Here is a 20,913-nt window from a genome sequence, read left to right as displayed (position 1 = left end):
TCGGACGTCCGAAGGACGTTCATTTATAGTCCATCCGCATTAGGACTAAAACTGGACCTATTTTGGGCACACGTACGCTCAACTTCAAAAAGATGCTCTCAATATTCATCTGTAGTAAGGATACATTGATAAAAATTATATTTTTGCTTATTAGAATTAACCACCAAACTTCTATCATCTTGGTAACGGGAATAATAAAACATTATAAAGTCCACTTTACATCAACAATAATTGAACAAGAAATTGACGACAAGTTATTCAAGGTCAAATTTGGCTTATACAAAACACAATTCTACTTTCAATTTTGCCGTGAATAAACAGAAAATAAAGAAATTTGACAAAATAAAACATATCCAATTGTTCTATTTCATCAAATTCCTTCATTTTCTTTTACAAATCATACATTTTGTACTCGTCAAATTTGGCCTTGAATAACTTAGTCAATTTCTTGTTCAATTTATTGTTGATGTAGAGTGGACATAACGAATAATTTACCGATCAGATTTTCACACTTTACATAAAAACAAAAACATGTATTAGATATTAAACTACATATACAGTTTTGAATTAAATATGATTTATAATCTTTTCCATTTAAACTATTTTATTAACATAATTAAGTTAATATTTTATTAAACAATTTTGCTGTTTAATCCCCTTATTGGTAGAATATGTCCAATATGGACGATTGGAAAAGGTCCGTATTTCGTCCGAGTACGGACGTCCAAAGGACGTTCATATTTATTCCACCCGAAGGACGTCCAACACCGGACGTCCGAAGGACGTACATATTTAGTCCACCCGAAGGACGTCCAACGCCGGACGTCCAAAGGACGTACATATTTAGTCCACCTGAAGGACGTCCAACGCCGGACGTCCAACGCCGGACGTCCAAAGGACGTACATATTTAGTACACCCGAAGTACGTCCAGCGTCGGACGTCCAAAGGACGTCCGTTTATGGTCCATGGACGTTAGGACCAAAAATTGACCTATTTTGGACGTCCAAAGGACGTCGTGTGCTATTAGGGTATTAAATATAACAAAAGTATATAAAATTCGGATTTCCGGGTAAAACATCCTTCGTCATTTTAACATCCTACAATCATTTCATAACGGCGGCGTATTATCCTATAAGTACTTTGTGTAGAGATCGTTTATTTTCTAAGAAAAAATGAAAGGCGGTTAATGAGCTGTCTCTCTTGGTTCTCGAATTAATACAGACCACAGCCTGTGCGTGGAAATATTTTGTCGAATTAAAAAATTTAAATTTTGTTTTGGACTAATGAAATAAAACATTTTAGTATTTCCAAAATGACACAAAATCTAGGCATCGGATAAAAAAGTTTATTTGAAGAAAGTGTATTTTTTTGTTCTTCTTGATGGCGGTACAGGCTCGTTTTTTTAATATTGTATTTAATTACAGAATAATTTTCAAATATTACCTAATATATTTTTCAAATTGGGCTCTGTACCGCCATTCTTTATTATATTACGGATACGTGTGCCAAATATCTTGAAAAAATATTCAAAATTACAGCCGCAATCTTGGAACGCGTTTTGGCTACCTGTTGATCGCTACTGTATCACCTTAAACAATTTTTTAAACCAATTCACAAAAATAATTTTTTCATTACGAACGATTTTTTAGATAAGTTGGGTTATTCTGAGCAAAAAAGGTATCTTGAGATTTTTCTCTAAAATTGATTTTGTCGAGTTATATGGCCATTTTCGCATTTTTCAGGTTTTAAATCGCGTATAACTCGACAACAATCAATTTTAGAGAAAATTGACAAGAGACCTTTTTTGTTCAGAATGTCCAAAATTATCTAAAAAAAATTGTTCAAAGTGAAAAATTATTTTTGTGGATTTGTTTAAAAAATTGTTTAAACAATTTTTCGACCACGGCACCTTGTGAATATGTTATAAGGACCTCTTTTTGAGTAAGTTTGTGCAAAAAAATCGAATCGGAATAATTTCACTAACAGGGGCGACGATAAATCCGGGACTATAGCGCTAATTATTAATAATTAAAAATAACAGCTTTGTAATAAAATAATGACAAAAATCTCTTAAGGACCTTGAAGCAAGGGTTTGAAACTTGATCTTCTCACTTTTTAATTTCATAATAATAACTTTTAATCGAGTTATTAAGACTTAAAAATGGCCATTTTCGCATTTTTCAAATTTTTAATCGCATATAACTCGACAACAATCAATTTTAAACAAAAATGGCAAGACACCTTTTTTGCCCAGAATGACACAAGTTATCTAAAAAAAATTGTTCGAAATGAAAAAATTGTTTTTGTGAATTTGTTTCAAAAAAATTTTTTAAACAATTTTTCGACCAATGCACCGCCCGGCACCCTTTGGATATGTTATAAGGACCTCTTTTTGAGTAAGTTTGTGCAAAAAAATCGAATCGGAATAATTTCGCTGGCGGGGGCGACGATACTGCCCGGTCTACTTTTGATGCTGATGGTGATAGAATAGATACTTTTTATATAACAAACATAAAACTTTTTTTAAACTCTTTAAAAAATTTGTGGCGGGTTTTCCCCGAAAAGTGCGTTATTTTTTGGACATTTTACGTTGAACTAGTCGATTTGGAATTTGACGAATAAGAACCAACTATTGATTAGCTCCAACTCTGTTTTTATTGTGTGTCCAGACTTCATACATACATCATTTTTTTTACTGTTTTATAAGCTTTATATTTGCTAGGAATAGTTTTTCGATCAAATACTTACTTTTTGATTTATTTGCGAAAAACCATCTAAAAACAAAAGTTACAAGGAATTTAATTAGTTTATCCACTTACGGACTTATTTGGACCTATATTTTTTCACACTCGAGAAGGGGGTGGTACTCATCCCCAGAAAAAAAGCACACACTGGCACTCTGATGTTCATTTCGCGAAATATCGCAGGGTTCGTATTTAAAATTTTTAATTTACTCCTCACCCCTTTCCGTGGGGGTTCGTTTTTGGTATCATTCGATAGACTTTTGAAAAATATTGAACACGCATTTTTTAGTTTTTCGATCTGACGTTCATTTCGCGAAATATTCGCTTTTTTGTGAAACTTTGTGACTCGCCCATCATTTCTTCAGATTTGGGAACACTTAATAATCGGAGGGGGCCAAGTCAGGAGAGTAAGCCGCATGAGAAAGTAAATAGAACCCCAACTCGAATTTTTGCTACTGTCACAACGCTCTTGTGAGTCGATGTATTGTCTTAGGTCTTGAGAACACTTTTTTCTTCTGCTTATGGAGTCGTTTTTCATTCATCACATACCGGAACTCACCACATAAATTTTGAAGACCCTGACATCAAAACTGTATTAAATTATATGTGATCTAAGTAAGTTAATGAAAAGTCAGAATAGATAGAGTAGAACACTTATAAAAAAAATTTTAACAAGCAATTGGACATCGTAAGTTCTAATTTTTCACAAAAAGTGACCGGAAGTTGAACCGGCAGTCGATATTTGAACCCTTCGTGTAACTTTTTGTCAGCTGATATGACGGATGAATTTTGTTCACCTACAGATATGGACGAACAGACAGGCATGAAACCGGAAGTATGTATTTGTTCTGGTCTTTCTTAGTCGTGTTGACCAATAGTTTGTACTATTTCGACGAATTTAAAACAGTACTTTCGGTTGCAACTCTGGAACAGGCAGTCCGAGGTCAAACTTCTCACATGTAATATCATATTTTGGTTATAGGCTTTCATTTGACACCTTATTTGTCATTCTTTCTGTCCTACTAATAGACGAGTTGTGTTTATTGACGGACAGACATGGATAATTCTAGGTTTTCACATTTAATGATAAAAACAATAATTATACAATTCAGTTAACCTGACTATATCATTGTGATAATGACTTCTTATCTAAAAGTGACAACGGCAATAATTGCCGTTGTAATAATTATTATTCCATTCACTCACGATAAAATATCGCAAAACCTCCAGATTTTAAAGAACCGCTTGGATTGACATAAAATTTGGCACACACGTAGCTAAACTGCCAAAGAAAAAAGTGAGATTATGCCGATATGTTCTCTTGTCCTGGATGTGACTTTCACCCCTTCTTGGAGGTGAAAAAACATACGTGCAAAATAAGTCCGGAAGTGGATAAACTGACTAATTCTAATTCTAAGCAAATTTTGTTCTATAAAAGTTTTAGGTCAATACTTTTCGAGGTATGTGCGAGTGAATATGTTTATTTTTCATAGAAAAACACGTTTTGGACGGATTTTCGCAAATAACTCAAAAAGTAAGTATGTACATATTTTATCGAAGAAAATATTCCTAGCAATAATATAGCTTATGAAAAAGAGGTGTAAGTATAAGGTCTGTAGACCCAGTAGAAGCAGGGTTGCAGCTAATGAAAAATAGGTTCTTATTCGTCAAATACCAAATCGAATATTTCAACGTGAAATAACCAAAAAAATAAAGCACTTTTCGGGAAACACTCATCATAACTCTTTTAAAGTGTTTAAAAAAAATTTTTTTTGGTGTTTTTAAAACAGTTTCTAGCGTGAAAAGTAGGCAAGTTACGCTGAAAATAAAATCGTTCCCTTTTTTTTGGCAAAAGAAAGTCATGAAAATTAATTGTTACCGCTTCACACGTTACTTTAGATAAATGTATTGTTTATACAGGGTGTCTCCGAAAATAGTGCGTTCCTTTAAGGTGTGGATATAATACACAATTTAGAACAAAAAGGTGTTGTAACATTTTTTCCTAAAGTTAACCGTTTCAACAAAAATTACGTTGTTCTCCATAAGAGTAAATTTTTATTTTCATAAATTTATATGACCTGGCAACATGGCGTAGAAGAACCTGTGACTGTGAAATTTAATCTAATGGGACCCCTTGTTTATTTACTAATTGAGTATCAATTTGCATATCAAAATGTATTTTCGTTTTTTGGTCAAACGGCTGAATTTAGAATAAAATGTTATAAGACTTTTTTGCTCTACATTGTGCTTTCTATCTATACCTTTAAGGAACGCACTATTTTCGGGGAAACCCTGTATATGATCTGTAAGTTGCATTGGTTCAAAATGCTTATTTTTGAAAGGGGTTTTGTTGAAAGGCCTCGAATCACTAGTCACGAGTATGTATATGCAAATTTTGAACAGCCATATCTTAACCAATTTTTGTCTTCCAGAAAATCAAAAAATTCCAAATATTTAAAAAAGCAACACCTACATTTTTTACTCTTTAAGATATTTGGTATCACTAATAATTTTTAAGTTATTTTGACAAAAGTCTTTTTTTCAAAATTAAAGATTTAAAAAAATTTACTTTAAAACCAAATTTTTCCACAAATAAGCACTTTGAACTGATGAAACTTACAAACACAAACAATACATAAAGTTACTTGTGAAGTGGTAACGATTAATTCCATTTGGGCTGTTAATTAGAGGGAGTTTTTAGAATATTTTTAACCAAAAAAAAGGAACAACTGTATTTTGAGCGTAACCTGCTTACTCTTGCTGCTGGAAACTTAAAAAAAAATAAAAATAAACGTTTTCTTAAACACTTTAAGAAAGTTGTAATAAGTTTTCCCAGAAAAGTGTTTCATTTTTTTTATTTCACGTTAAAATATTCGATTTGGAATTTGAGATATAAGAGCTTATTTTTCACTATAGTCTGTTTTTAAACAAGAGGAGTCATTCAAATTTCCCGCGCCGTACACCTTGTTTGTAATTGGTACAACCTCAGGCAATTTTACTCATATCAAATTTTGACACTATTGGCATTTCATAGGTTAGTTTATTTATTTTATCAGCAATTTTTGTATTTTCTGCGTTCTTCCTTTTATTTTTAGATTTTTAGTCAAGATTACCGTCAAAGGCCGATATGATCAACCAAAAAAGAAGATTTATCTGATGATATTTCTAGTGACTTTCTTGGGTGTGAATCTGCCATTTAGTTTACCTACTCCTCTTGGTTTTAAAACAAAGCTTAGCAATAACTCTGCTTCTACTGGGTCTACAGACCTGACACATATACCATTTTTTCACTTTTTTATAAGCTATATTTACTATTTGCTAATTTTTTTTCAATAAAGTACCTACTTTTTGAGTTATTTGCGAAAAACCGTATAAAAACGTTTTTTTTTTTGTTGAAAAATGAACATATTCACTCGCAAATATCTCTAAAAGTATTGACTTAGTGAAAAACGCTATAAAATAGAAGTTGCTTAGAATTAGTCAGTTTATCCAATTCCGGACTTATTTGAACGTATTTGTTTTCATACCCTATAACCGACGAAACTCACCTCCAGATCAAAAGCACATATCGGCACAATATCACTTTTTTTCTTTAACATATTAGCTATAGGTACGTGTCCCAAATTTTATGTCAAACCAAGCGTTTCTTTAAAATTCTGACCAAAAACCCTAAGTAAATTAAACGAAAATATAAAATGAATTTTTCAAACAAATATTTTAAGTCGGTATGAGAAATTTTAATTTAACAGATGAAATCAAATAAACACAATTCAACTCGTAAAATATTTAGACCCTTGCTTGTTAATCCAGCTGAACAGGTAAAGAACCTACCTTTTATGTAGTTTATAATCTGAGAGGATGGAATATTTTACCAAAATATTCCATCCTCTAAGTTTACAATAGACCTTTTCTACCTGTCCTCAAAAGATCGGTATTTGTAACTCGTGGCAACGTCGAAAAGCGGCAAAATGATGGGAAATACACATTTTTATGTGGTGGAAGTCAAAATGGTTATGAAGTGTAAAAATTTTTGTATATAATTTAAATTTTTAAAATTAAAATTTTAGAAAACTGAGAACGATACAGGGCGTTAAAAAATGCGCTCAACAAACATACACGAATTAAAATTCGAAAATGATAGTATTTCTTGGTGATGCCAAATGACTGCAACATGAAAAGATGACATTATGATAGCGGGATGTATATATATATATATATATATCAAACAAATGAAATAGAGAATGTGGAAAAATCCCCTTACGAACAATTCACACATCCACCATTTCAGGTTGGGAAAAATTTCTTGAATAGAATCAAAGATCCAAACACCTGTTCTTAGAAATGTGTTTCGCCCTCTTCAACCTCTCTGGGCTTATCAATAAAGATGAGAGGTTGAATATCTTTAGACACATTCCATCAAAAAACAACATTCGAGACCCAGACATAGCAGGAGCGTATATCTACGCCGCATAATCTGACCATGACAGCCTCACGTTTTAATTCCCTAATTACTATAAGTAAAATATATGTTTGAAAAACAAAAAAACAAAAGATGTAAATCTTTGAAACACACTCAGTGATCAAAAGACTCAGTGATATATATATATATATATATATATATATATATATATATATATATATATATATATATATATATATATATATATATATATATATATATATATATATATATATTTCTGCATAAACAAAACAAAAATCCGCGGTCATATTTTGCCCATATTGTCATATTAAATCCAAAAATTCGGTCCGCGATCATATTTTTTAATTTTATAATTTTTTTTTGCGTTCGGATTAGCGATCGTTCGGATTACCAGGGTTCGGATTACCGACGCTCTACTGTATGCTGTAGCCACCGCTTTGATAATTTTAAATAATAAACTTTTAAATATTTTTTAGTTAGCAAAATCAATATTTCAGAGTGACGGAATATCCAAGCAAGTAGTCGAGAAATTTAAAACATGCCACAAGTAAATAAATATACACTGAGAGAAGAATTTGAGGAAAAATTACAAAACAACTTATTAAAAATTACCATACTGTACACATATTATAAAAATAACTTTATATTCAGTAAATAGTTTATTTTTGGCAGTCTATGATCAGATTACTATTCAGTATAGTAAATTTTATTAAGATTTTTTGTACTTTTTCCCCAATTCTCCTCTCAGTGTAGGTAGGTCTTAATTAACTTTTTACTTTGATCCAGTTTGTGCAAGTTGGTACTTTTTGAATATTTTACAATAACTATACATATAAGGAAACAAATTTAGATTTATTACATTTTTACAAATACCTCGTAAATTACGATAGGGAAAAATAATAAAGAATTATAGTAAGTGATATAAATGCCACGTAGATACTTACCTTTGTGACAAATATGTATTACAATAAAATATATTTCTAATAAATGCACTGCAACTTTTTGCAAATAACACACAGAAAATTCACCACCCTGCTTTAGCGAAACAATCTCGAATGATTAAGTTATGCCTGACCATGCCGCTGCGCGAAGGAGGAGCCAAAATTCACTTAAAGCAGAAAGGTTCTACTGGAAGTGGAATTATACCAACCAAACTGAAACGTTCGACTGCAACGTCGAAATTGTTGCAGTGTTGGACTGAGTGATAAATAAAAAATTGCACGGTGCATAACCAAAATGCATTTTGTGCATTTCGTTTATATTTTCGGATTCACCTTCTCTATTTCTGTGTGAGAAGCGAAAAGCAAATTTGTTAGAAACAAAGAAGCAATGAGTTACTTTAGGGGGGCGGCAGCTGTTCCTCAACGCCCCCCAAATTTTCCTTGGACCCAAAAAGCCCCCTTATCTCTCTTCAACGCCCACCGGTGGGCGGTACCGCCCCCGTTGGGAACCACTGATTTAAGTTATAGGGTCCCATCGTGCCTAAAATGATTAAGAAATTTCACCTATAGCGGCTCTTAGTCTGTTATTCTTCTATTCCTCCCCGTTTCGGAATTTCAATATTCAAAGTCATAAACATTATAATCTGTTATATATTTTCTTGGAATAAAGTAATGCCACCCAGATATCTACCTAGCCTACCCTATTGTATCTGGTGCTTTATTTTATTAGCGTCCGGTATTACCGGAAACTATTAAACTAATTTATTTACTTTTTCTAAAAATGTTTATTTTGGTAAACAGATTTTTGAAGTTATACTTCTTTAGACTTTAGCGCGATAGGGAAAAATGTTGAGAGTGAATTTTTATAAATGCGACAGAATGAAATAAGCACATATCGACAGTATGAAATTAGTTGCTAGATCTGTCAAGATTACTCGTTGGGCAGCCATTAATATTACATATATAGTATAATGTTTTAGGGTTTTTGTCAGGAGTTTTAGGAGTTTTTACCAGGAAATTCATGTGTCGTAACTGATAAGAACATTACTTCACATAATTAAAGAAAATGGTCAGAAGCTATCAATGTCCGATTGTTTTAGTATTTGTATGTTGACCAATAATGATTCTTGGTCAACATACAATTACTAAAACAATCGGACATTGTTAACATCTGATCATTTTCTTTGATTATGTAAAGTAATATTCTTATCAGTTAGGCCACTTTGGCTCTCATGGCCTCAAAAATTGTAATTAGTGATAAATTAGTGAATGGAAAACTATCGAAAAATACCACCGAAATACAAAGATGAGAATCTACAAAACCTTGATCCGACCAATAGCAAGCTATGGCAGTGAAGCATGGGCCCAGAAAGACACATCCAAAAACAAACTCGACACATCCGAAAGGAAAGTACTAGGAGAATACTAGGACTTGTGAAGGAAAAGGGAATCTTCAGAAGTCGATACAACAACGAGCTTTATCAACTTTATAGGAAACACCCTTGCAATGGACCGGACATGTGATAAGAATGGGAGAGGATAGGCTACCAAAAAGAGCACTGAATGCTAGAATGTAGGGAAAGAGAACGGTTGGAATGCCAAAAAAGCGCTGGAAAGATACAGTAAACAGCGACGCACTAGCCCTTTTAGGATTCCGTGTATGGAGAAGAGCAGCCACAGACAAACAAAGGTGGAGGTAAAAAATAAAGAAGGTCAAGGCTCAATTTGGGCTGTAGTGCCGTAGAAGGAGGAGGAGGATAATTAGTGATTAGATTGTATTTTATAAAAATGCCCTATGTCTTAACGGCCTGTTGTGCGTATCAATAAATAAATCGGCACATGAAGCTAACAGGTTTGTTAATATATTTATGGAAGTGAAACAAATGCAAGAACAATGAGGAAACAACATATTAGTACATGTATAGGAAAATAAAGGAGATGTTCAATAATTTATAAGCTTCTTAATATCATCATGACAATATGCGGGAGACCGAAATATCGTAAAATCCGTTGATATTTGTGTAAGCCAGATCAAAAACAGATGCAACTTTAAAATTATACGTAAACTGATGAAAATATAATTATGTTTTAGGGTTTTTGTCAGGGGTTTTAGGCGTTTTTACAAGAAAGCTCATAATCATCATCATCAATACTATTACAACTCTTTGCGAGTCTTTGCCGCGTTTACTATTGCCTTCCTTGTTTTGTCGGTCCTGTGCGACTATTTCCCATTGTCTCACTCCCATTTTCTCCAGATCTTTTGATCTTTTCTGTCTGCATCTTTTCATCTTATTCTAGACCGTTCTACATACCTTCTCCCATTTGGCCTTTCTCAAAACACACTGTTTATAAGGCGATTGTCGTTACTACGTATTACATGCCCTGCCAATCGGAGTCTATTGGCCTTTATATATCTGACTAGATTTTTCTTTCCTGAGAGAGACTAACTCTTTATTGTATCTGCGCCTCCATTCGTTTGTCACGCTGTATCTTCTTCTTCTTTAAGTACCGTGCCCAAATTTTTAGGCGTGGGTAGCTTCCATAACAATTTGCCGATATCGTTCTTGATCTTGTGCGGCATGTAACAATTGATCTGCCGATAAGCCAGTCCATTGACGAAGGTTTCGGAGCCATGAATATTTCTTTCGATCAATTCCTCTTTTTCCGTCGATCTTTCCATTGAGTATTAACTGCAGCATCCTGTATCTGCTACCTCTCATTATATGCCCCAGATATTCAAGTTTTCTCTTATTTATCATCTTCATTAAGTCACCTTCGCCTTGACCTACTCTGTTTAAGACTTCTCTGTTAGAAATGCGTTGAACCCAAGATATTCTGAGCATTCTACGATATGACCACATCTCAAAGGCTTCTAATTTATTCATCATGTTAACCTTCATGATCCAGGTTTCACATCCATATAGTAATACAGGATACACATAACATTTTAGGAACTTGATTCTTAGTTGTAAGTTCAGCTGAGAGTTGCTCAGAATAGATCTAAATTTCATAAATGCTCCTCTTGCAATTTCTATGCGAGTTTTAATTTCTTCATCCGGATTTAGTGTCTCGTTTATCCAACATCCTAGGTATTTAAAATGGTTAACTTTTGTTATTGATTCATCACTGACAATTAGTTGCATAGGGCCGACGTCTTGTTTACTAACCACAAGTAACTTTGTCTTTGTTGCATTTATGTTAAGTCCGTTATTGGAGCATTCTCTAGTGACTCGATCTATAAGGAATTGAAGATCTTCAATGTTTTCAGCCATGATCGCGGTGTCGTCTGCATATCTGATGTTGTTAATAGTTTCACCCCCGATTCGAACTCCACATTGTCCTTCCAAGGCTTCATTAAAAATTATTTCTGAGTATACGTTAAACAAAGTTGGGGATAACACACAACCCTGTCTGACACCTCTTTGAATGCAAATTTTGTCTGTTTCTTTGCCGTCTACCAGAATAGAAGCTTCTTGATTCCAATATAGATGTTGTAAAAGTCTTAGATCTTTATCATCTATTCCAATCATTTTTAGATATTGAAACAACCTATCATGTTGAACTCTATCAAACGCCTTCTCAAAATCTATAAAGCAGACGTAAATTGGTTTCTGTACTTCCCATGATCGTTGAAGTAATGTTAACATTGAGAACAAAGCTTCCCTTGTTCCCAATCCTTCTCTGAAACCGAATTGTTTGTTTCCCATTGTCTCTTCACATTTCTGCTTGATTCTATTAAGAATTATCTTAAGAAGTAGCTTGAGAGAGTGGCTCATGAGACTAATTAGTCTAAAGTCTTTACATGATGATGTATTAGGTTTTTTTGGGAGTGAAATAAATGTAGACTCTAACCATATCTGTGGCATCATTCCAGTCTCGTATATATGGTTATAAATGTTTGTTAGTTGTGAGACATTGTCGTCATCCAGAAGTTTGAGCCAGTCTGATGGTACTTGGTCAGGGCCTGGAGATTTCCCATTTTTGCTCTGTTTGATGGCTTTCTCTACTTCCGCTTTTAAAATGCTAGGACCAGTATTCGTATACTTTGTGATGTTAAGTGGTGGCCTCGTATCCAGGAAGAGCTCTTTTATATAGTTAGTCCATTCTTCCTTTTTTTCATCCAAGTCGAGAATTATTTTACCTTTGCAGTTTCTCATAAAGTGAGGAGTTCTTTTTCTCTGAGTGTAGGTAATTTCTTTAAGCTTTTTATGTATATTAAACTCGTCATGTTTTCTTTGTAGTTCTTCCATTTCACGACATCTTTGTTCCATCCAGTCCTCTTTTGCTCGCTTAACCGCGTACCTTATTTGTCGATATATCTCTCTATACCGAATCTCGTCTTTGTTTTTCCAATTTCTTCTTTGTTGAATAAGGTCTAATATTTTATCGGTCATCCAATCCTTTTTCTTTATTGAGTCTTTTTCTGGTTTCCAAACTTCGTTTGCTATGGTGACCATGGCGGAATTCATGATATCTAGATTTTGAGCGATATTTTCTTGTTCAGATCTTTCTAACTGCTCTTTAATCTCACGATTTATCTTATTTCCGAACTCATCTGCTATTACGGCATTTCTTAGGAGTCGAGTATTAGGTTTCTTCTGCGTTGTGGGGGCTTTTATTTGCTGCGTCTGCACTTAAGTATGTTTTTGCAGATGTAATACTGTTTCTAAACCTTCTATTAATGATAATGTAGTCAATTTGATTTCTGACTATCTTTCCCTCTTGATTAGCTGGAGATTTCCAGGTATATAGTCGTCTTTTAGGTTGCTGAAACAAAGTATTTGATATAATGCATTTCTCTTCTTGGCAGAACTGTATTAGTCTTTGCCCTCTTTCGTTCCTTTCTCCAAGTCCATACTTTCCGGTTATATCTTGTGTGATTTCGGCACCGACTTTTGAGTTGAAGTCTCCCATAATAATTGTAGCTTCATGTTTTTTTGTGCTCCGGAGAATTTGTTTAATTTCGCTGTAGAATTGCTCAATTTCTTCATCAGGTTTGTCACCTGTTGGTGCATAGACTTGTATTATATTAATATTCAGTAGTTTATTTTGCAGCTGAATCATCATGATACGATCATTGAAGGGGACGAAATTTCGGATACAGTTACGAATTTCTTCTTTGATAATGATTGCGACTCCGTTACGTCTGGGTGCTTCTGCCTTTCCCGAGTGGTATACAATGTATCCATTACTGTCAAATATGTTTGACCCTAGCCATTTCGTCTCGCATATACCTAGGATAGGAATGTCTAGTCTGGCCATTTCTAGCTGAATATTTTGTAATTTCGCACCTTCAAACATAGTTGTTACGTTCCACGTAGCTATCTTGTGAATTTCCACGACACGGGGTTTTCGTTTGTTGACGACCTGAGAGGCCCCGTGGTCTGGTTGTGATCTTCCTCCCCTGCCGAATCTTGGATTCCGAAGTCCATGATCATTAAATGTATGTATAGTTTCCTTATCTGTCATGGGAAGCTGTACTAGAGATATCCACAAGGATCTTTAATGTAGTGGTTTCTCCTGGCCTTCTACATCCTGATGCCGTTGACCATTTCCTGGTTCCTCCGCCTTTGAGACCGATTTCTCGGTCTCAGGACAACAGAGTGCCCTACCACTCACCAACTCATCCGCCCGAAGCCGTTGGTCAGTAAGTGGGGGATTACTTATACCGGCTATCATTCGGTGAATGCTTTATCTGCAAGGGCCATATATCATTCGAAGGATTTTAGGTTCCCACACCAGTAATGCATTTAGTTCTCTTTTTGTTAGCGTCCATGTTTCGCTTTTATACGCTACTGCTGGTCATATTATAATTTTATATCTATATCTGGATTTTTGTGCCTAGTGAGAGAAGTTTTGACTTTGTTAGATGTTACATTGTAAGAATACTATGATGGTTGAATAAGGCTGTGTATTCTTGTATTTTTAAAAGAAGTTCAACGTTATCTAACTAATATAATACTTTCTTTGCTGGGCATTAAATAGGTCACAAGAGCTTAGATCTTCAACACTGATTATCAAGTATTTTGCGGCATTTGTAGTAACCACATTAAAGATGAACTTCATACTTGCAATAAATGCGAAATGACGATTCATTCAACATGCGGCACATTTTAAATAAAAAATACATTTGTATGTCACCTTTGTAATTGTATGAGAGGAAAAAGGTTACTATTAGAAGTGCAAGATGAATCTTAAAAACGATAAAAAATAGAATCTGCCAAAATGTTTAAAAATTCTGAAGATCAATTTTCAACTATCTCCAGGTAAAATAGTGTTAGGTACTTATATTATAATAGATAAAGTTGACCTCAATCCTTTAGATCACCATAATATATTTGGTATCATAATGACCTTAAAACGAATAGTTCATGGTATAGTAAATCAGTGGTGAAATAACAGTTTCTGGATCTGCATGTGTCAGTATTGATGATGTCTGATGTCCGTAAAAATGCAAGTATTACCTCAAGGGCGCCCACAGGATATTTCCTCAGGGGGGCAAAGGGTATTGAAACAAAAAATACAAGAAAAATTGTTTTGCTGTTTAAAACGCAACACGGTTAGTGTCAGTAAAATGTTACTTAAATAATAATTGAATTCTTCTGGTGTCCATCGCAAATAAATCAATTACTTTCTGCATGAAGTTTTCTTTATTTTCTTTTATTTTTCTTCTGTGTACAGATAACAGGCATAGCCCACTTAGACGATTGTTCGACATCGTATTCCTTATCCAGGTCTTCACACGTTTGAGAGTGCTGTAAAAAGTATCGAGGTTGTTATTGTAATGTAAGTTTTAGAAGAACTGAAACACATGGATAAGAATATAACGTAATAAAATTATAGTTAGTTACCTGAATGATCGCTCGATGGTGCAAGTTGTTGGTGGCAGACAAAGAGCTATTTGGATGGCTTTTGCTACTGACGGCAAAAAGCAGGCCTACTCATGCTCAAGAACCTCTATTAAGTTCAGTTTTTCCAAGGCTTTGGCATCTATCTCCGTGTTTTTCCAAAGGTCGAACCACAGAATTGATTGCTCCTTAAAGTTGTCTAACAATTCACAATACGTGCTGTTTATATTGTTAATAGACTTTTCAAAATCTTCCTTAGAAAGATCTTTCATGATTTTAGGGTGCAGATTGAAAATTTCAAATGATGGTTTGTTTCTATCTGAAAACCTATCTTTCAACGATTGAACCAAAGAATCCAAATAAGGCAAGAAAATGGACTTTCTATAGTATTCGTTGATAGTCTGGGTAGAGTGATTTGGTCTGTGAACCTGTCTCGCAGCAACACGAGGACATGTGAGCTCGATTCCAAGCTTGTTTGCTGTTGTTTCAACATTTGCCATAATGTTATCAAACTCTTTTTCTCCATTTTGTCGGTCTGAACTGAATAGCTCAGTAACCTTCTGAATGTGTTTTGATATCTTCAAAATATCTACACTGACACCTTGTAACATTTGCGTAACGATTTCTAACTTGGCAGAGTATTTGGCAATCACATGTAGACATATCACAAATGCTGTATTTGTAACTGCGCAATGAAGCTGGAAAGCTTTCTGCCTTGTGTCACGGTTACCTTCAGTCGATAGACTCTGAAGTGCTTCAGCGATGCTAACAAACTGCTCACTAAACTTTCGAATTGCTTTATATTTTTCGGTCCATCTGGTTTCACATAGTTTTTGAAGAGTTCCCACTATTGCCCTTCTTTGGCCATTCTGCCGAAAAAATGTTATAACTTCCTTAACTGTGCCAGTTGTATTCCTGATTTGTGGTATGTCATTTAAATCATTGACTACTAAATTTAGCCGATGACTGGCGCAATGAAAATATAGAGCTTTTGGGTATTTCTCAGTTATTCTTTTATGTACTCCAGTTATTTCCCCAGCCATTGTACTACAACCATCATATCCTTGGCCAACTGCATTTTCCAAGTTCAAGCCCCAATTTGTTAATGTTAAAGTAATAGCATTTGCTATATGTTCAGCATCTAAACTTTTTAATGGGGTGAAACCAAGGAAGTCTTCTCTGATGCAATTTTCACTTTTATCAAAATATCTCACGCCCAGAGAGAGTTGCTCTGTACCAGTAACGTCCATTGTTTCGTCTGCTAAAATGGAAAATATTTCATTATCATTGATTTTTGTAACTAACTCGTCTCTTAAAACCGTTGATCTCATTTTGTGTCCTATGGGAAACGTACATTGCAATTTTCGGCGCATTTTTCAGATGGTCTTCTAAAACAGAATCACCAGCTTCTTTCCTAAAATGTAAAAGGTTATTGAACACAGCATCCTCATTGGTATGACCTCTTAATGGTAAGTCATGTAGTGCACTAAACAAAATTGAAGAAACAATGGATTTTAGTTTCGCTCTGTTCGATTCAATTTGCTTGGCCAAACCATAATTTGCAAGACATTCAACATTTTTCTTTTCATTTTTCATGACAGATATAAAGTTACTTGAGTTTTCAGATGCTTGTCTGTGGCATTCAGAGTTCATATGCGATTTCGCATTTTCATGAAACTTTCTGAAATTGGTGAATGGGCGATTTATAAAGCCGCTTTGATAACTACCATGGGTTACGCGGGGCCTAAACAGTACACACAAATTGCATAGCCCACCTTTAACTTCTTTTGAATAAGCTAACCAGGGGTACGTATTTAACCATTCATGGATAAATGGTCGTTTGCCATCGTCAATATCATACTTGAAATTGTAACATTTATCTGGCTTCCATGGGTTTGTTAACAAAGTAAATTTCAAGCGATCGTTCAAGCTACAAATTTTATTAGTATCAAGGTAGTTCCCAACATCCAAATTTAAACTGTCTTCAACAATCGCAAAATTATCCGATGCGGTGGCCGTTACAACGTTAGTTTCTCTTTGAGAGGCGGATACAGCTGACTCCAAGCTAGATGGCCCTGCAACAGCTAAATCATTTTGACTGCATACTATACTACTGTTTTCGGTACTGTTCGGTATGTCAGATCCATCATCAATTTTCAGCCGCTTGTTTGGCTTGTTAAAGAACTTCCTTATGTCCATTTTTCTACAAATACAGTAGGCTAATTAAATTGATGCATTCAATCAGCTAAGTGTTAGGTGTCAAATAAATTAACGCATTTAACCGGGGAGTAGGCCGATAAATGGACAGAATAAGACCAAATGGATAATTTAGTTGCATTGAAAAATATTTTTAAAACCTTTTAGAGAAGTAAAAAATTCATCTAAGTTAATTAAAATTTGTAGATTAAAATACCTACCTTGCACAGTTGAATATCTCAACTGCGATACAGGAATAACTTATTTTCTTAAAGTAGGAAGGGTACTTATAAAAAATGTTATTACTTCAAGCACAATTTTTGAAATAAATATTGTAATTGTACTTCATAGACGCAAATGATGTTATTTTAATTCATAAAAAAGTATTTTTTACCTTTACACACAATAGATAACTAACTCGTAAAAATAAGCCTATTTTATTTAAGGTCAAGTGAGAAATAAAGTATATTATATAATACTTACACGTTGCACAAAAAACACTTTTAACACGTTAATATAAGTTCTATGAATAACAGTATATAAATTGTGAGCACTACCGTACTACTAGACGTATCAGATCGGCCGTTCAGCCCACCTATTTCATTTCTCAACTGGATAAGCCTAGACCGGACATCATCAGTGCATGCGGCATGCGCACCGAAAACGATGCGGTTCCATCCAAACATATGCGTCTCAGTCAGAAGGGATAAGGGATTGAGAAAAAATACATTTAAACTGGCATATCTCGTGAGCGATTATGATTAATATGGAATTTATTTTATAATATAAAGTAAGAGAGAGCTAAATATTTTTTACACGCTTTCGCCAAATTCTCAGGGGGGGCGATGGCCCCACCTGGCCACTCCCTGGGGGCGCCCTTGGGCGTAATAATTACCTTGCGGCATCTATGCTTCAGTTACCAATAGGAGGACCAGATTTCAAAAATTGCAACTGTAAAGCATCAAAAGTCCAATGACAAACCAATAGTGACAAAACCTTATTTTAAAGAGAAATTGAGGTGTAATTCTAGATGTCGTGCAAGTTCTACCTGTGCAAATAAACACTGAAAATGAAAATCAACGGAAAATTATAAAATACCGTAATAGCGCGGCGTAAGCAACAAGCTTTAAAAAATATCGCATTTTTAATGAAACTTCCGAAAAACGTTGCCTAAACGTTTACCTATTGCTATATGAGAGTTCAAATCTATTGGCTGCACCACACTTCGCAATGCGTTATTTTTTATGGGGCTACGCTGTATGCGCCAAAATATTTGTCCTTTGAATTGTTAGGGCGACACCACACTTCGCTATGTGTTATTTGTTATACGCCTTATTCGGTCGCATAGGACGAAGTATGGAGGGTTCATTCGCCAATATTCGTGTGATGAGCGCACATAGCGAGTAAGCACGCATAGCAAATACGCATATCCGTCCACTTGTCGGTTTTTATAGACTTCAAAAGAAAATATTTACAGCGTAGCCGCATAACGCATAGCGAAGTGTGGTGCCGCCATTAAAAACCGACAACAGGACGGACAGGCGTATTTCCTATTCGTGCATATGCGGTATGCCTGCGAATAGACGAATGAACTCTTCACACTTCGTCCTACGCGGCCGAATAAGGCGCATACAAATAACACATAGCGGAGTGTGGTGCCGCCATATCACATTGGAAATGGTTGAAAATAGCAAAAATCATGATTTTTTCATCAACAGCGCTTTTCACGAAAACTGTTAACTTTACGAAAAATGTACAACATAATATTTTTTGATCCAGAATAACCCTAAAATATCTAAAAAAAATCTAGGTTCGGCATTAAAAAGTTTAAACTATTTGGTTAAACAATTATTGTTTATTTCATCAAAATTTTAGCAGGCTTTATCAAAACTAAAGTACACTTTTATAGTCCTGTCGCCAGGGGGGTACAATAACGGCCTCCTTAATTCAGATGGACTTACCAAACTTTTTTTTATGTATTTTGACCCGTTGAACACGAATTTTTTGGGTAACAGTTGATCCGGATGTCGATAAGATTGTTATGAACAAAGAACTTGAGGAATTACATAGCAGCCATTTTTCGGAAAACAAAACAATATTTTGTATTTTTGGGTGATTCTCAGCAAAAAATGGTCTTACAAGTTTTTTCGTAGGATGCATAGTTTTCGAGATAAACGCGGTTGAACTTTCAAAAAATCGATAAAGTGCAATTTTTGAACCGGAATAACTTTTTATTAAAAAATAAAATAGCAATTCTGCTTACTGCATTTGAAAGTTCAAGTCAAATTCTATCGGTTTTGATTATTTGCATTGCTAAAAATTAAGGTTTTATTTATTAAACAAAGCTATAGACACAATGCCTGCGTTTTAATGGACGTAATATACGTAGAAATTCTGTATGCGCGCCTACTCGTTCGATTTCAAATTAGAAATGCATTAAAAACATCATTCAATCACTATGTGTTTACAGCTTTGTTTAACAATAAAAAAAATAATTTTTAGCTATGAAAATAATTAAAACCGATAGAATTTGACTTGAACTTTCAAATGCGGTAAGCAGAATTGCTATTTTATTTTTCAAGCAAAAGTTATTCGGGTTCAAAGATTGCAATTTTTCGATTTTTTGAAAGTTCAACCGCGTTTATGTCGAAAACTATGCATCCTACGAAAAAACTTGTAAAAACATTTTTTGCTTAGAATGACCCAAAAAATACAAAAAAATGTTTTGTTTTGCGAAAAATCGCTGTTATGTGATTCCTCAAGTTCTTTGTTTATAACAATCTTGTCGACATCCGGATCGACTGTTACCCAAAAAATTCGTGTTCTATGGGTCAAAATACATAAAGAAAACTTGGGTAAGTCCATCTGAATTAAGGAGGCCGTTGTACCCCTACTGGCGACAGGACTATTAGGGACAAGGCCGTCTGTTTCGGCTAACCTAATTAGGAATTTTTTGAAATAATATACAATAACTTTTTTTATTTAGTATGCCTCTAGAACAAATGGCCAATAGCATGGTACGGTTAATTTCGTAAATGGCAGTGTAATGTGTAGTGTGTGTGTGTATTGAGTAAATGCCTTGTTACTTAGTAAAGTCGACTTCATTGTCTGTACAAAGAGACGCTGATTGTTTCCGAACGTCTGCGGTTCTTCCGGTGAGTACCGATCCCACAAGGATAAAAACTATCTTCATTTAGTAATTTTTAATTAATAAAAAACTTCCTACCCAGCTGAAATTCTAACTCACAACCCTTGGATCCAAAGGTAGGCTCTCTTACCACTGAAGTATACATTATTAAGAGAAAACAGTAGCGATCAACAGGTAGCGAAAACGCGTTCCAAGATTGCGGCTGTAATTTTGAATATTTTTTCGAGATATTTGGCACACGTATTCGTAATATAATAGAGAATGGCGGTAGCCTGTACCGCCATTAAGAAGAACAAAAAAATACGCTTTATAATACGCTTTTAAAAATACGAAAGTGTATTTTTTTGTTCTTCTTAATGGCGGTACAGGCTCGTTTTTTAATATTGTATTTAATTACAAAGTAATTTCCACATATTAATATATTTTTCAAATTGGGCTCTGTACCGCCATTCTTTATTATATTACGAATACGTGCGCCAAATATCTCGAAAAAGTATTCAAAATTACAGCCGCAATCTTGGAACGCGTTTTTGATACCTGTTGATCGCTACTGTTTCCTTTTAAAGCTCATAGGTTTTCACATTTCACATAATG

At 34.5% G+C, this 20,913-nt stretch overlaps 1 protein-coding gene and 1 long non-coding RNA gene across 3 annotated transcripts in view; both read right to left on the bottom strand.

The window, feature by feature from the left end:
• LOC114340546 (glutamyl aminopeptidase-like) overlaps nucleotides 1-20,913 on the bottom strand; it is a 278,341-nt gene that overhangs the window by 77,846 nt on the left and 179,582 nt on the right. The gene's annotated exons all lie outside the window — the stretch shown is intronic.
• Nucleotides 14,649-18,020, bottom strand: LOC126881319 (uncharacterized). Its single transcript, XR_007696796.1, has 2 exons — nucleotides 17,655-18,020; nucleotides 14,649-14,882 (listed from the first exon to the last, which is right to left on the bottom strand). It is a non-coding gene; the product is annotated as an uncharacterized LOC126881319 (long non-coding RNA).

The sequence above is a fragment of the Diabrotica virgifera genome, chromosome 3, assembly GCF_917563875.1.
Source record: "Diabrotica virgifera virgifera chromosome 3, PGI_DIABVI_V3a".
In the NCBI taxonomy this organism is placed as follows: domain Eukaryota; kingdom Metazoa; phylum Arthropoda; class Insecta; order Coleoptera; family Chrysomelidae; genus Diabrotica; species Diabrotica virgifera.
The sequence above is the reverse complement of the archived record's forward strand: the minus strand, read 5'-3'. Positions and strand labels throughout refer to the sequence as shown.